General features: G+C 44.3%; 1 pseudogene; it reads right to left on the bottom strand.

The window, feature by feature from the left end:
• Positions 1-12,612: 12,612 nt before the first annotated feature.
• LOC123467203 lies at positions 12,613-17,062 on the bottom strand (annotated as a pseudogene).
• Between the last annotated feature and the right edge of the window lie 716 nt (positions 17,063-17,778).

Raw genomic sequence — 17,778 nt, 5'->3', positions numbered from 1 at the left:
CTTCCATTTGGAAACGGCAGACGATGCATTTTACCAAGAATGCATCCTGTACATAATGATGATGGGAAGTTACTATGATTAATGTGGAGACCGCAAACTGCATTTTGACGTTCCATTTTCATGATGGTCTTGTTGTTTGTATGTGCGAGTCTCTGATGCCAAGTAGAAATTGACAGGCTGGTGGCGGCATGTGACGTTGTTTGAATTTTTACAGTGAGATCAAGATAATATAGCTTTTCGTTAACGCGTTTGCCAGTCATCTCTAACTTTCCGTGGCGAAAGAAAGTTACCTAAGGAATAAAGAAAGTTGATTAGCGATCTTTGTTTAGGTGAATATGTGAAAGATAAATTAGTATACCATATCATCAGAAAAAATGGCTTCTATTCCATGTGCTGTGGCAGCACTGATAGAAAAAAGATTTATTCCTAAGCCAGGAACGTAAAGCACGTCAGTGAGTAAGAGGGATATTCCAATACTGTTAGTTACTTCCACATCACCCTTTCCTTCAGCTTGTAAACAAGTGTTTCCGATACCGAGGACCGAATGAGTTCCTTTCTTGATTGATTTGAAGTTAACAAGGATTGATCTTTTATCAGTCATGTGTTCAGATGAACCAGAGTCGGCAACAAAACCATAGGTCTCGAAGTCAAAGCTAGTTGACGATAGATAACTGTGATCTTGATCTGCTGGTTGAACTAGAAGTGAGAGATTCGCGTTTGCTTGATGTTGCTCTGCTTCATGCCTCAATCTCACTCTACAGTTTGAGACCTTGTGTGGACCAAGACCGCAATAACCACAAAGTTGCTGTTGATATGGTGGAACTCCTCCTCGTCCTCGATACATTCCTCGAAATCCGCGACTACCTCCTCTTAAACCTGGGTATCCACCTCTTCTCATTCCGCGTGGAATGAAGTAAGGTTGAGGTCTGCCGATCTGCTGATAAGGAAAGCATGCTGCCTGAGGAAGATTTCCGAATTGACTGGGATGGCTGTAGCTTTGAAAACTAGTTGCTGCATAGGCTCCGCCTTGTTGAGATGTATTCCCATCTTGATTCGTAGTAAAGGCTTGAGAGATTGCTTCTTCTTCCTGAAGCTTTGCGAGAAGTAGCTTGACAGTTCTGCCTTCCTCGGGTGAGTTGTTCCATGTTGTGTAGAAATGACGATAGGTAGATGGGAGAGTGGACAGAATTTTCGACATTACTTGTGTCTCTAATATTTGTTCACCTACTTCTTTGAGTCTTGACCACAGGAGTTCAATAGCAGTGACATGGCTTGTCATGTTGTGTCCTTGTTTGTATTTATACTCAGTGAATTGCTGAAGTAAGATGAGCCTATTGTCAGCTGCATTTCGAGCATGTTGATTTCTGATCCTGTCGTACATTTCCGCAGCAGTAAGAGATGTGCACAAGGTGTCACGAAGTTCGTCATCGGTCGTAGCGAAAGGATAATTCCTTGCAGTGACATCTTTCTCTTTCCATTTATTGATGAGATTGGCGTTTGTGACTATAACATTTTCTCCTCTAGCCTAAAATTTGTAATACAGTTTTTGGTTATTATTTGTTTTAATAGTTTAACATTTGTGATGCTTGAAGTACGTAGATAATTACTAACTCATAGTCAGGTTTAAACAGTTTAAGTGAGTGATAATAATTCCAACTTTTTATGATTACATGTATAAAAGAAAAAGATTAAATTATCTGGTTTTCTTAAAAAAAATATTTTAAAAAATTGTTTTATGAGTTATAAATGCATTGATTGATTTGAATATGAGTGCATGAGTAAAGTCAAATTTATCTGTTTAAATATTATGTTGTTTTCTACTCTTTGGGAGTGCATGAGAGAAATCGAAATATCTGATTTTCTCGAAGTTACTATATTCTTTCTGCTCTTTAAAGTCCATGAGTAAAATCAAAATATCTGATTTTTCTCGAAAAAGAAAAAAAAATAAGGATATGGTAACATTTCTGTTTTTACTATTGAGTATAATGATGATTGTTGGTATGCAAATTAATTTTTAAAAAAATGTCTGAAATATACAGCGACTGCGAAAATCAATTTTACGATGAAAAAATTTTAGTATCATTTAAGTTTGCAATAGAGGATATGTTTTAACTTAAGATGTGTAGTTGTTTTTGGCTCGTAAAATAAATTAGGCCTACTGTACAATATTACCTCTGCGGGTTTGAGTTCCACTCCATCAATGATGTCTAAGAGACCATGTTGTTCCAAGATTAGTCTCAAACCACACTTCCAACGGGGAAAATTACTTCCATTGAACTTAGTTAGATGTCCAATATCCTTAAGAGATGAAGATTCCATTTCAATGTTACTCTTTTAGTCAGTGAGAGTACTGGGCCCATAACCTATTGAATATAAATAAGTACATTAGACATGTTATTTGTATTTTGCATAACTATAGGTGTATTATTTTGTTATAGAGAATAACATCACAAAATAACTTCTTGAGAAAATACAGATTAATTAATATTCTTACAGTGATCCAGTCTGGACAGATAGAGAAGAGAAGGAAATAAGATTTGACAGATGTATATATAGTAGTGAGACAAAGGGTGAGTCTAAACAGCATCCTTTGTCTTGAGTCGGTTTCGGCAACTTGTCGGGTTCCTTGGATTGCGCATATATATTTCAACAGTATTCACATTGAATACAAGTATATTTGATTCTGTTTACATGTAGAAGTATAAACCCATCATATAACAGTGTATTCACATTGAATACAAGTATATTTGATTCTGTTTACATGTAGAAGAATAAACTCATAATATAACAGTGTATTCACATTGAATACCAGTATATTTGATTCTGTTTACATGTAGAAGAATAAACTCATAATATAACAGTGTATTCACATTGAATAAAAGTATATTTGTTCCTGTTTACATATAGATGTAAAAACTTATTGTATCACGGTGTATTCACATTGAATACAAGTATATTGGATTCTGTTTACATGTAGAAGTATAAACTCATAATATAACATTGTATTCACATTGAATACAAGTATATTTGATTCTGCTTACATGTAGAAGTATAAAATCATAATATAACAGTGTATTCACATTGAATACAACTAAATTTGATCCTGTTTAATGCGGCTACTCCGCCACCTGCGGCTACTCCGCCACCTGTTCTGTCGGTGCGGTTTTTATTTATTAGTTGTAGGTGCGGAATTTAACTGAGAATTTATTATTCCAGAAGGTCTCACATAGTAGGACGATAGAGGGGGTGGATAAACTTAAAAAATTACGGAACTCTTCTAGGCGGGACTTGGTGAGGCCTCGCGCGTTCCATTGTACGAACTTGAGCGGATTTATTTGTTTCTATTTTTGGAACTGGCCTTCTTGTTTGGATCTTCTGAGGAAGTTGATTTTGAAGGGGTGTAGTCCATTCTTGCGGATATTTGTGATTGCCCGCTAGATCTTCTAGACCCAGAGGGGGGGTCGCACGAGTCGGAATCCGAATGGGGTTGCTCGTATCCTTCCGCCTTACAGGGTGGGAGACGGGCATAGAGGAACGCTTCGAGCCTGTCGAACCTGCAGATGACAGTTTCCTCGAATGAGTCGATTCTCGTGTTGGTGTTTGCTGCATCTGTGGCAACCTGGGCGAGTTTGGACTGAATGTCCTTAATGGTTATGCTTTGGAGATTCTTTAGCGTCTCCTGTAATTGGCGCATATCCGTTTTTAGTTTTTCTATTTCGTTAAGGCTGGCTTGGTTGATCGGGGTCGGTTTTGGCCTGCTTACGGCGGAGCTATAGGAAATACCTATTTTTTGGCGTGCCTCTGAGATCGGGAGGTTATGATCCGTAGCGTATTTGATGAGGGCGAGCATTTCATGTAGGTAAGGCTTTTTTTTGAGTCTGAGGAGTGGGTTGGGCTGATACAGTTGACGCATTTTGTGGTGCAAGCTGTTGATGCAGTTTGGTTCCCGCCACAGTTTTTTCACTTGTCTTCTTTGCTGGAACAGTGGTTTTTCGTGTGGCCGAGTTTCCAGCATTTGATGCATTTGTAAGGACTGGGGTAATACTTAAAGACCGAAAAGCTGAGTGCCACTAAAGTGACCCTTGCAGGAAGGGGTCTATGTAATGAGAGGGCTACGGTTCCAGCGGGACCCCTTGTTCCTTCAGCCAATTTGGTGAAACGCTCAATCTTAGTAACTCCTTGAGAGGCAAAGAGCTCGAGCAGATCTGTCTCTGATTCAGAGGTTGGAACTCTGTGTATGATGCGTTTATGGCTGTTGATAGAGTTCAGCTGTTCGGCTCTAATGGAGCGGTTGACCGCGTGAGTGATTTTTAGCAGAGCTTGTCGTTGGGCTACATAAGTGGGGTAGACGAATAGGTCTTCACCACGGGGGGAATCCGAGCGTTTCAGTTTGTCGACTTGTAGGGTTATGTCATGGATGATGGCTTTCAATTCAGTCATCTCCATTTGGCGAAAATTTGCTTTGCCATCGATCAGTTTAAGGATAACGGGTGGTAGGCTTACCGTAGTTCGGGCATTGTGATTGTTACTGGTAGTTGGCCATTTTTCGACGCTTTCGTTCACAAAATTCCTATTTGCTGAAGTAGGCTGGTAGTTCATCGTGTGGTACGGACGTGACTCGGGCACATGGGTTGAGGCTGGTTGCCGGAAACGAGCGGGGCCGGTGTGTGTATCCTCGGTTTCCGCAACCATGCAGCAATTACTGTCTGGGGAGGAGTGGCACGAAAATTGACAATTTTTTTTTGGTTTTTTTTTCCTTTTTGTAGCATCTTTGTCTCTTTTTAACTATGGCAGTAACTTATTTAGAGGGAAAGAGACACAACCGTTTGGTTCCGATGCACTAGGCGAACTCTAACGAGCAAAGATGGAACAGCGTTTGCTTCTCGGCTCACGGTCACATTGTTGTTTTCCGTCTGCTAATGTGACATTCTGGATACGCCATCTACCGGTAGAATGTCAATTGAGCTAGTGGCTTGGTTTCTGAGTCCTTCACAAGATGGCCAACACCGCAGAACACCACCTACCTAACAGGTTTCGTTCAGGGAAAACGCATTGAGTTTAAGCCGTGTTAAAAAAAAAATTGGAAATCAAATACTGAAAGCATATTATTCATTTATTTATTTCAGATGAACTATGGGTGTTGGCAACTCAGCGGTTGCCAAAACCGTAAAATTCTTAGACCCTGCGAACCCGATCCGGCAACGCCTGGAATAGGGTCAGGGAAATTGGAAACGAAGGGCGGAGCTACCGACGACCCGACATTGTGAAAAGTCGAGCCCACCGGAGCACATGTGTAGCTCGCAAGTTTTTCGCTCTCCGCCTTTCCGTCAATTTTTCGTCTTTTTTCCACAGTTTTCCCCGTAAATTTACAAGTGTTTTTCATTTCTTCGATACTGGCAGGCAACCAGTATTTTTTCCTCCCGATTCTCGTCCAAATTCACGTCTCAAACCCCGGAGCCTTTTTCCAACTGGAGGTTTGAGGAGCACGTGTGGCAACGTGCTCATGGCAAGTCGTATCAGTTTTTTCCCTCTAAACCCCTCGTGTATTTGCGGTTTGTAAACGGGTGGATCGTAGAGTAGACACTCTACCACCACGTTCAATTTACCGTCCCGTGAATACATTTTTGTGAAGGTAACCGTCCCCCCTTTATTTTTCTTTTCTTTACGTGCGTAACGGCAACAAATTGGTGCATCGACCGGGAATCCGAAACCCAGCACGGCGGCCATTACGCACGCAACTCAGGAATCCTTAAGGAGTCGCATCGAGTTTATCCGTACTCAACCGGACTCCTCTCAACATCCTGATTTTCTCTGACGGCTGTATTTATTCAACCATTTCCGAAGTCCCGCGTGGCAGACAACCGATACTACTCAACAGATTGTTCCGGCGCAAACAGATTGGCCAGCTGACTTCATTCCAGCCCAGCAGCCCAGCGACCCGAACATTGATCTGTTTTCCATCTGTGTTTATATCTACATTGCATTTAAAATCATTTGTTGTGTAATATAAAATATAACTGCCGTGTCCCCCCCCGCCCTAGATACGTTGGTCTGTTCTCGAAAGAACGGCCGCGGATCTTTTTTTTGCTTAAACTCTATTTGAATTTCGTTGGTCGGCTCTCGAGAGAGCGTCCACGATTTCATTTCCGTCCCGCTGATTACGTTGGTCGGCTCTCGCTAGAGCGTCCACGAATCATTTTCGTTCGTTATTTTTTCGCCCGCGACACAAGATAGCTAGGTTATTCCAACCTCGGAAGGTGGTTTGCCTAGCTCTTTCAACGGTAGCCGCCCAGTTTGTCCAGCCTTAACGTTCCGTCAGCTGGACTTTACACTATCAGCTTCCCAGTTTGTCCAGCCTCACGGCTTTGTCAGCTGGACCTTTCAACGGCATCCACCCAGTTTGCCCAGCCTTAACGTTCCGTCAGCTGGACTTTACACTAGCAGCTTCCTAGTTTGTCCAGCCTCACGGCTTTGTCAGCTGGACCTTTCAACGGTAGTCGCCCAGTTTGTCCAGCCTTAACATTCCGTCAGCCGGACTTTAAACCGCCAGATTTCCAGTTTGTCCAGCCTATCCGCTTAGTCAGCTGGATTTCTTTCATCAGCGCTATCCGTTTGTCGGGCCTTACTGGCCAGTCAGCTACGTTCCGGCTAGTCCCTTCCAGCCAACATCATTCCGCGCAAGTTTAACAGCGCCAAGAAGAAGAAGGCGGACAAGCTGTTACGCAGCGAAAGAAGAAAATCGGAGGCCCTTAAACGTTTTGAGTCACATCAAGCGACAAGGAACATTGTTGCATCCGCCGACGCTTCTGTTGTCACGACTGCTGATCAACAACAACAACTTCAACTTCGACCACGTCTATCAGATTTTGTACCACCGTCGAATCCCAGAAGGTTTTCCTTCCGTCCATACGATCCGTGGCCTCGTTCAACGGAAGCTGAACAACCAACTCCGCCTGGTTCACCGGAACCTGAAGACGACGACTTCATCCCAAATTTATCTGATTGTGAAGTCATCGACGAAGTCGGTCCATCTTCAGAGGACGAAGCTCCTTCGTCTTAAAAGGCGTCACCGTCGCCACCCAAGAGATTAGTACGAGTGCGGAATACCAAGACCAACGAAACGCGCTTCGTCGGTCTAGGCGAACTCTTCCACCCGAACCCTCAAGATCGGATCGTTCGTTACAACCCGTATTGATCTCTTCCGTTAATTTATTTGTCCACTCCTGTGAAGGAGGGCAACTTAACTCCGTCCGTTTCACTGTAATAATCATCGCTTGTTTCCACCGCTCGTTCACAAATAAACCACATCATGTCTCAAACACCTCTCTCGCTTCCTACGATTGGCGAAGATACTGAACTATACGATTGGGAAACTACTAACGATCTTGTACGCCTCAAACGATCCCGAACGACTGGAAAGTCGATTCATACCAAATCGGGAAATAGACTGCAGACAGCAATTCGAGTAGGTGATGATTGTGATATCATCCGACCGTTAAGGGCCATTTACGTTCGCGACTTCGAAGAGCTAGAAGGAATACATGACCGATTCTTACAACTTTCCGCTCCAGACCTTTCAGATGAAGCTATCAAAGGTGAGGAAGACTGGTTACAAGCGGTCATTTATGATCACAAAGCGGTGTTAGCTGTGTGTGACAATTACCTGGGTAAGTTCACAAACCGGAGGACAGAGTCAATTTCGTCCAGGCACTCGTCACGCGCTTCCAACGTCTCTTCTGCACGCGTGAAGATTCAAGAAGCGGAACGATTACAGAAAGAAGTCGAACTTAAACTCCAACAAGCTGAAGACGAAGCGGCTCGTAGAGCATCTGAAGACGCGACCTTACGCCGAGCCGAAGATTATCAACGGAAGGTCGCGGCCGACCGGCAACAGAGAGAACTTAAGGCTCAAATAGAGCCCCAACGTCTTTCCGGTGCCATTCTAAAACGGCAAATTAACGAGACGATCTGCGACGAGTCAAACCCTCCTTACCCGGTGCAAGTCACCTCGAGCGTCCCGTCAAACATACCGTTGACGAAGTCTCTACCACCGCCAACCAGCGCGGTCTCTTCAAGCTCCCAGACAGCTAGCTCGCGAAGCCAGGATCAGATTGCGGCACCCAACGTTATTAGGGTGACAACAACCTCAAGCAATCTCAGCGTGTCTACGAGTGCGACACCAATGATCGGGTCGCACCATCCGAAGTCGTTGACACCCCCCAGGCTTTTTACACCGTCGGTTCCGGTCATGACGCCGAAACCAATCGCTACGTCCACAGTCTCTGCCGGAATCTTCAACTAATATCGGGGGCTCGCCTCAAGGGCAATTGAAGCTATTACCCCAAACAAATCATCGAATAATCCGACTGTGACCTCAATCACACAACGAAACGTTCCTGCAGCCGCTGTCCCGATGCCTGTTCCAATCCCAACTTTTGTTACACCTCCAGCCCAATCAGTTAATGTAACGACAAGCCAGTCGACTATAGGAGCTGCTGCTCAGCTTTCCTATGCCGTTTCAAATTCAGCACCGAATACGGCTTCTTACGTCTCAACCGTGACATCTAGCGCGACGCAAACCGCCCACCGGCAAACCCATGCTGGCCTTCGACAACAGGCACAGCCACTGACATTTTCGACTGGTTTCGCACCTTACACTGAATACCGTTACGAACCGGTCAATCATTGGCAGCCTGTCCCGCCAGCTGGGTCCTCCGCTCCATCGCTGTTTCTTCCCGCTCAAAGTTATTGCACGCTGCTGCCTACCTCCATGCCGTTACCTGGCAACGTTATGACACCGCCTTTATTTCCATCGGGTTCACCGAGTCACACGGTTCCCCCACAAGGATCTATGAATCGTCCACGGGTTTACACGCCAGATGCTTGGATCCATACTCTCGAAGAACCTAACGCAACCTTGGGACGTTCCGGTGTCAAACCACCACGTATGAAGGCACCAAGTTTTGATGGGGATCCACGGCACTGGCCCATGTTCATACAGATGTTCAAAGTCTTCGTCCATGATGCCGTGAGTTCCGACGCAGAGCGCATCGCTTATCTCTACGATGCACTCACACCGGTCATCCGGAAAGATATTGGTGGAGCCTTGCTGAACCCAGGACTTTATCAGCACGCCCTTAGTGAACTTCACAAGCGATACGGAAACGCCCAAATCGTCTCTCAGGCCTGCACATCATCCCTGCTTAAACTTCAGCCATTCCGAGACAACGATTATAAGGCCTTGCGGGCCTTTTCGGCCGATCTACACTCTGTCGTAGCAACCCTACAGCTTGGAGGTTACGGATTAGAGCTCCACAGCCATGCAACACTTTCCCAACTTGTCTCTAAGCTTCCACCTGCGCTACGAAGCCGATGGGGAGAGAAAAGCTGGTCTATGCAGCCTCACTTATCTACGGTGGAGGACCTCGACAAATGGCTCGACGGAGTCCCTATGGCCGAGTATTCCATCCGCGCTGGGTTCGCTGAAACACCACAACCGAGACCCTCCAAGAAACCTACCGACGGCAAGCAGCGTGGCACTCCTAGCCACAATGTTTTCAACACCACTACCGACAAAACCGACAAGTCTGACCAGTCAAGATGCCCTGGGTGCAAATCTACACACCCTCACCACTTAAAGGATTGCAGGCATTTTAAATCAGTTCCAGTGGAAAAAGAGCTGCCATCGTGAAGGAGTCCAACGCTTGTCTTCGCTGCTTAGGTCGCGACCATCTCAGTCGAGAATGTCGTCGTACGGAGAGGTGCAACCAGGCGAATTGCGACGGTGTCCACCACCCTCTGTTGTATGGGGCCCCACGACTATATCCGAAAACGGGAAGCCCCAAAACAGCTGGATTTTCTGGGTCGGTAGCCACCGGATCGACTAAACGAACCCTACTACCTATCGTTCCGGTAATCTTGCGTGCCAACGGGAAGGAGACTCATCTCTTTGCTCTCCTCGACGGCGGTAGTGAAATATCTGTCATCAAAAAAGAGAAAGCAACACTCCTCGGGCTTGAAGGTCGCACGGAACGAGTCATTACAAAAACTGTCGACGGAGAAAGCCGACCGACCACTCACAAGATAGTTAAATTCGACATCTCTTCGCTAGACGGCCGTTTTACCTTCAATATCATGGACGTGCACGTAATGGATACTTTCCGTCTAAACAAAAACTCCATCGATCTGACGAGTCTTTCAAAGAAATGGCCACACCTCGCTCATGTGCCAATTCATTCGGTGCTTGATGAAGACGTCGCTATCCTTATCGGACAGGACCATCCCGCTGCAATCGAGATCTTCGAGACCCGAAAAGATCCGTACCATCAACGTGCACCTCGTGCTTATCTCACGGCATTTGGCTGGTACGTGGCTGGTCCCACTGCACGACCCGAAGACGAAAGCCGGAACTGTTTCCATCTCAGCTTAGCTGAGAACCGATGTGACACATTACTACAACAGTTCATCGAGTTCGACTTTATTGGAACAAAGCCAAACGTCCGATCAGCCCATGTCCAGGCAAACGGAACGGAGCGCCATCGACCAGTGCATCAACTCCTTCTAATTGAGTCCGTCCACGTCAGAGAAGGTGCGACTAGCCAAACTGATCGCAGGGCCGGCGATGTTGGCAACTCAGCGGTTGCCAAAACCGTAAAATTCTTAGACCCTGCGAACCCGATCCGGCAACGCCTGGAATAGGGTCAGGGAAATTGGAAACGAAGGGCGGAGCTACCGACGACCCGACATTGTGAAAAGTCGAGCCCACCGGAGCACATGTGTAGCTCGCAAGTTTTTCGCTCTCCGCCTTTCCGTCAATTTTTCGTCTTTTTTCCACAGTTTTCCCCGTAAATTTACAAGTGTTTTTCATTTCTTCGATACTGGCAGGCAACCAGTATTTTTTCCTCCCGATTCTCGTCCAAATTCACGGCTCAAACCCCGGAGCCTTTTTCCAACTGGAGGCTTGAGGAGCACGTGTGGCAACGTGCTCATGGCAAGTCGTATCAGTTTTTTCCCTCTAAACCCCTCGTGTATTTGCGGTTTGTAAACGGGTGGATCGTAGAGTAGACACTCTACCACCACGTTCAATTTACCGTCCCGTGAATACATTTTTGTGAAGGTAACCGTCCCCCCTTTATTTTTCTTTTCTTTGCGTGCGTAACGGCAACAATGGGAGATTCTACTCTTGGTACAGATCACCAGATTTTAGTTGCGCGTGCTGACAAATTAAGTTGTTTATTCATTTAGGTAGTAAAGAGTTCACGGTATCATAGGATTGTTCCTCGATCGAATGTGTTGAATACATATATATGCCTTGATAGCGCAGTATGCAGCGCGCGAGTCTCCTAATCTCGAGGTCGGGAGTTCGAGCTTCACTCGGGGCAGTTCTATGTAAACTAACTAAATTTTTTCTACTAAAAGTCAATCCTGTAAGAGCTGGTTTGTTTCTAAATGCTGCATATAAAACAATAAATACCACGATACGATAATAAAGGTTCTACCGAGATTTAAACTCAGATAGTCAGAGTCAGAGTCTGAAATGCTATCAATTACACCATATAACCACTATTAACAAATGATCATATTACGATAACATCGATAATGACAACTCGCTGGAAAGAAATCTTCGGATTAAAAGTCCCGCCCTCTATCAACTGAGGTAAACGGGATACGTAATTGATGTCTATGTTATTCAGTACATTAACACCACGTAGTTTCTTTGATCATTCGACGACAAATTATGAAACCAACATATTTTCAAATAAGTCTTACATTACCTTGATCCAAAATCACGGTATCCATGTCTCGAAAAATGAATAAGCCGAAAAATTTTCCAAGTTTTTTTATCTTGGTCGAAAATAAGGGTGTCCATGTCACGCAAAATGAGGAAACCTTCAAACAAACAAAAGAAAAAAATGTTACATTGGTATTGGTATTGGTAGTATTTAGGTGCACGAGTGCGGCCATACATGCCGCAGTCTTGGCCTTCTAGTATGAAGGACTCACGCACCGGCGATTTCTTGTTCCAGTTTGTGGTCCGGCATCCACTGTTGGTTGATGTTGGCTTCATAGTGGGGAGGTTGTTGTGGGGACATCTTGTGTTGGCGTTGGAGGTTTGGTAGGGCCCTACCGGTGAGTTTGTTCAACTCGTTGCTGAGCTGCTTGGTCAGAAGATCTCGCGTGGTGGTGTCGTTTGGTGTTCGAGCATGGTCTCAGCTATTATCTAGTTAGGTCCCCTGTGTTCACATAAGTTAGCGTGCGTTTGTGGAGATTCCCATGTTTGGGTTGTGTTTGTGGTCTATTTTTGTTTTGGTTGGAGGCCTTGGGCTAGAGGTTTATTTTGGTGTCTTTACTTGTTGTTTGGTTTGCTAGGTATCCTTGTTATAGGGATTGGCGGTATGGCGTTGGTGTTTCGTCGAATGTCGTCCCACATGTGTTCAGGTTTTTTTTTCTTCTTTTATCTTTGTTCCCTTTGTTTGCAGTTTCCGGAGCTGTTGCTGTGCCTTTGTTGTTTCCCTGGTAAGAAAATGGAATGGAAATTCATGATGGTCAGACGCATCTGGATGTTACATATGCATACTATCACTGCCTTCCTCCACGGTAATTATTTTTGCTTCATATAATATTTACGAGGTTTGTTTGGTTTAGAAATTTGGCTAGGGTGTCCCTTATCTTGCATTGCACTGTCGTATCTAGTGCCATGTTGAGGCCGAGTAGTGAGCGGACATTGAGGTCGATGTCGTGGGTTGCCAGTAGCTGGTGGATTTTTTGGCGATTGCTTTCTGTGTACGAGCAGTCGATTATTATGTGTTTGACGTTTTCGATCACCTCGCAACCTTCCCGACAGCTTGGGTCAGCGTCTTTGTACACCCTGTGGTTGAAAGAATTCAGGTAGTTGTGCCCTGTTCTTAGCCTGTGAAGGCATACTGTTATGGCTCTCTCCTTGTGGTGGAACCACTTGGTCAGCCCTGTCCTGGACATAGTCTGAATGCAGGCTTCCCTACTAGCACAGCTCGTTCAGAGGACATCGTAAGAACGTCCGTTTATCCTAGCTAGGTTCATCCGTTGATTGTTACGTTTGGAAATTTTGTACATCGCTTGGATCGCAAGAGAATCGACCCGCGCCAGTCTTCCCGGGGACACCCTAAAAAGGTCGGTTGATCCCAGCCAGTTTTCTCCCGTTTTTGGGCGTGGTTGGACGTCCCTGGTACGTAAAATTAGTACGCTGCTGGAACAAAAGAAATTGGACGGATCGTTTTATTCTCCGAACGTCATATTAACGTCCATTTATCCCAACCAATTTTTCTGTCCCCGGCACGTACAAAGCAGTACGTTGCTGAAACCAAAAGAAGTCTAACATATTATATTGTAGATAAGCATCATACATGATATGGTCGTTAGTGACCCCTATCGGCCATTGCCTCACATTTGACATCATTAGTAACTAGAACAGCTAAATAACGACTATTAGATATGTAAAAAAGTGTTTGATATTTTAAAATAATAAAAACACCCTATTATTATTATGGTTGAGCATAATTTATTTGCAATGACATGAAAGACATATAGATGCTTAATTTACATTATGATACAACAATGGAGACACTAAAAAATATCCATTCTCGGGTATGTTGATGGGAATGCGAATTGCCTTACATATAATATCCCGAACGGGAAAGCACTCTAAGATGGATGATAAGTTGGATATCAACATTTCATTTAACATTTTTGATGAAAGGGGATAGTCGTACATATCTTCTACTTGCAAATATTTTCGACTCAATAAGTACACTTCCCCATCAAATTTTATAAAATTTTCTATGAAAATACCAAGATTTTCCTTTTCATTAATGAAAACACAGTGATCCGGATTTTTCCTGGTAAAAATAGTCAGAAAGATAAAGAATTAGTCTTTATCTTTCTGATTTTTAATTAGTAAAAAGTATAGTTGTTATATGGGAAAAAGGATCATTTTGAAATATTGGATCACCACCGACATGTGCTGCATTGCGTCCCTACCCGCGGCTATGCCGTCGGGTATGGGAGAGGGTCGAGGGGTGAGAAAGGGACCCAAGTTACAACCAAGTTACCCGACGGCATAGCCGCGGGAGTAACAATGGTTATAGCTCAACGTCAGATGCTGAGAAGATAGGCCAGCTAGGGAAAGGATGTGGCAAGAAATATCCTGTGGCGAGATACACTCCCACAGCAGATTCTGTTCGTGGCAACACATCAACCGAATCCAGTGATGTGGTAGAAGATAATCTTACCACGGAACTTCCTCCAATTCCAATGCCAACAGGAATTGCGAGTGGTTGGCATTCACCTTGTAATGAAAATTAATTGTTAATTTTTTATGTCTGTCATCTAAAATTATTTTACATAGCGGTTCCTGGTAATTGAAATCAGTATCATCCAAATGCAGATTCCGCCTGCGGCAATAGTCAGCCCATCAGCGGGCAGCAACGATGCGCTGGCACAGCATCCATGCAGCCCACACAAACTTGCAGTGCACCCGTATCCGTTCCGTCCATAAACCAATCTCTGCCGTTTAACTAAGAACAACAGCTGACCAGCTGGTATCCAGCGCAATCACCATGGATGCAACAACAAGAACAGGTAAGCTTTTAACTTGCATATTATTTTTGATTATCAATTTTAAAATTTTTCTGCAGCCGGTAGCAGAGTATCGGTCGTCGCAATCGTATTCCTCTCTCAATCAGTTGACGCCACGTCAACCCCAAGCGGAGTCTTCGGTCGGTATGGGTCAAATCCAGCAGTTGCTGACGAAGATTTTGAGGGAATTGGCCAAAAATCGAGAAGATTATAATGCATTGATGCATAAATTGGTTTCTATCGAGACCAAATTGGTTAACCTTCAAGACACAACGAGCGGTAACAATAAAACTAAAGAAGACATGCCATTCCCGCTACCGATCACTGACGTTGCGGATATCGTTCCGCTAGAAGATTGCCTCAAAGGAAATAAAGCATTCTATAGACAATTGGTAAGTAAATGTTACACATTTTGTTACTTTTTAACTCACTTAAAACTATAATTAACTTAAATAACTTTTTATTTAGGTTGCCCTTATCGGGGGTCTTGGCGGTTCGTCTTTATCCGACGCCGTCAGGCGTGCTTGGACTTCGATTTTTTCCCTCCAAGTACGCGCAGCGTGCAACTGGGGTGAAAAAATGAGCAATGGAAAACAAAAAAATGGTGTATGTAAGCTGCTAATCACTCGAGCCGTTTTTGGTGTGTAGTTATGCAGACAACAGTTTTAGCCATTAATCCTTTGATTTATTTTGTAGATGGAATAAAGGGCGTGTTGCAATTCGCAGACGCCAAAGAATCGGATCTCGAGCAAGAGACCAAAAATTTCCTGAAAAGGGCACCCAAGCAAGTTAAATTTGCTCTAGGAAAGGATGAGAGTATTCCGTCTGGGCAAACAACAACGCCAACCGCAATCAACGTAGAGGACCCTGATGAAGAAATTGCGGACGAAGTACCGGAATTTGACCCGAACTAATTATTTCGGTAATTTTATATTTTTCTGCTTACACAAAAAAAAGCAACATTTTTTTTTCTAAACAGTGTTCAAGTGCACTGCTGCGTATTGGCTGCTGGGCGCTTAAATTTGAAATTTGTATTTGGTAACCAAGATAAACAAAATGTTCAACCAAGATATGCATGCGATGACCCATCGGCGACACCGTCGACCTTCACCACTTCCAGACGGTGACACAGAAAGTATTTCAGCACCAGAGACGGTACTTAACATACATAACTGATGGTATTTGTGCTTAACTTCATTTACTATTTATAGATGGAATGTAGACGAGGCCGGATCGCAGATGCAGATACACATAATTGAATGTAATTCTTGATTTTATTGTGTATTACATCTGGTTGTATTATATACAATGTAATACAATACTATTTACTACAGCCTAATTTGATATTTTATTACTTAATTTAATATTCATATATTACCTGGGTCCAGTAAAATGTCATCCTCAGTTCGTTCCTCTCCGGACATTCCCGGGACGTCTGGAAAAGGACGTTCACTGAACGCACTGTCCATAACGTTCAAAGCATGTCCATTTAAGACCATCTCCTGGATGTTCAAATGTGACCGTCGCGTGGAGGTATTTTATCGACGTCCTAAAAACCGGACATTAGGATATCCCTGTGACGTTCAGGGGACGTACCGCCGGGATATCCAGACAGGATGGTGAGGACGTGGCTGGGATATCCCTATGACAGAGGAAGGCTACTAGGGTTTCCGGCATGTCTTGAGATAGAGGAGGTGGTCTTTCCTCCAGTCGGCCTTTACTATTGAGATTTTTTCAGATGGGGAGAGCTTATGGTTTGCTTTTGCTCCAGATGGTTTTGTACACTCGGTTTGCGCCAGTCTGTCCGCCACTTCGTTGCCTTGGATGCCCACGTGACTCGGTATCCAGATGAGCGACGTTTGTGTCCCGCTGGATTTGAGGCTTGATATCGTTTCTCTAATCTGATGTAATGTCTCGTTGTTTCCTGGTGTGGTAGACCCAATTGCTTTTACCACCGAGCTAGAGTCGCAGAATACCATCACTTCTGGTGGGTTTTCATCAAGTTTGTATGTGTAGTCAAGGGCTTTGTGTACGGCTAGGAGCTCCGCTGAGTACATGCTTGCTTGATTGTCCATGGTCCACGTTTGGGAGACATTTCTCGTTGGAATGTACATTGCGCATGTGGTGGTTTTAGAGGTTCCCGATTTTGCCCCGTCCGTGTATATGCACAACGTTGATGTTGGTATTTGCTGGTGTAGTGTTCTGAATTTCTCTACTACTGCAACAGGATTAGCTTTTGCTTTGTTCTTTGTTGTTGGGAACCATAGCGTCTTGCAGAGCATTGATCTGCAAGGTGGGGGGTAGTTGTAGCTTGTGAATGGTGGTGGTGTGTTCTCGAACGTGGATAACCCCAGTCGCTGGATGTACCGCATTTTTTTATCAGCCCCGGGGTGCTTCTAGTCGGGTATTCCATTTGTTCGTCGAAAAGTTCCTTCGCCGTATTGTACATCGGGTTGCGGGGTCTGGTGCTCAGATTGATCAAATATTTTCTGGTTAACCACTTTCTTCTGGTAGTGATAGGTGCAGTGTTTGATTCTGCGTAGAGTATCTCTTTAGCTGAAATTTTGGAGCCCAGTATGATCCTGATTATAGCCCGGTGGACTATATCAAGCTTTTCTAGATTGGTTTTACTGGTGTTGCCATAGGCTATGAGACCGTAGTCTATTATGCTTTAGACTAGGCTCTTGAAGAGTAAGATGAGTGTTGGTGTGGAGGGTCCCACTTTTGTGTTCGTTATCACCTTAAACAAGTTCTTGACTCTCATGCATTTGGTGATAACTTGTTTTATTTGTTCTTTCCACAGCAGTTTGTAGGCGAATGTGACTCCTAGGAATTTTTCAGATTTTTTAGGTTGGATCCTATGGCCATTCAGAAAGAGTAGTGGGTCATCTCCCGGTTTATAAGCGCGCGTGAATGTTATCATTCCTGATTTGTCGGATGCAAATTTGAATTTGCTTTTCCTTCCCCATTCATAGACCTCGTCGATAGCTGGTTGTAATGTTATTTCGGCGTCGAACGGTTTTTTTGTCTTCGTGTATATCATGATGTCATCTGCAAATAGCATCGTTCTAATATTGGGCCGGTGGCTGGGGAAGTCCGACAGCATTATATTAAATAGGATCGGGCTTAACGCTGCTCCCTGGGGGACTCCATTCTCCACTTCCT

The sequence above is a fragment of the Daphnia magna genome, unplaced genomic scaffold, assembly GCF_020631705.1.
Source record: "Daphnia magna isolate NIES unplaced genomic scaffold, ASM2063170v1.1 Dm_contigs163, whole genome shotgun sequence".
Taxonomy (NCBI): Eukaryota; Metazoa; Arthropoda; class Branchiopoda; order Diplostraca; family Daphniidae; genus Daphnia; species Daphnia magna.
This window is presented reverse-complemented; position numbering and strand designations above follow the sequence as displayed.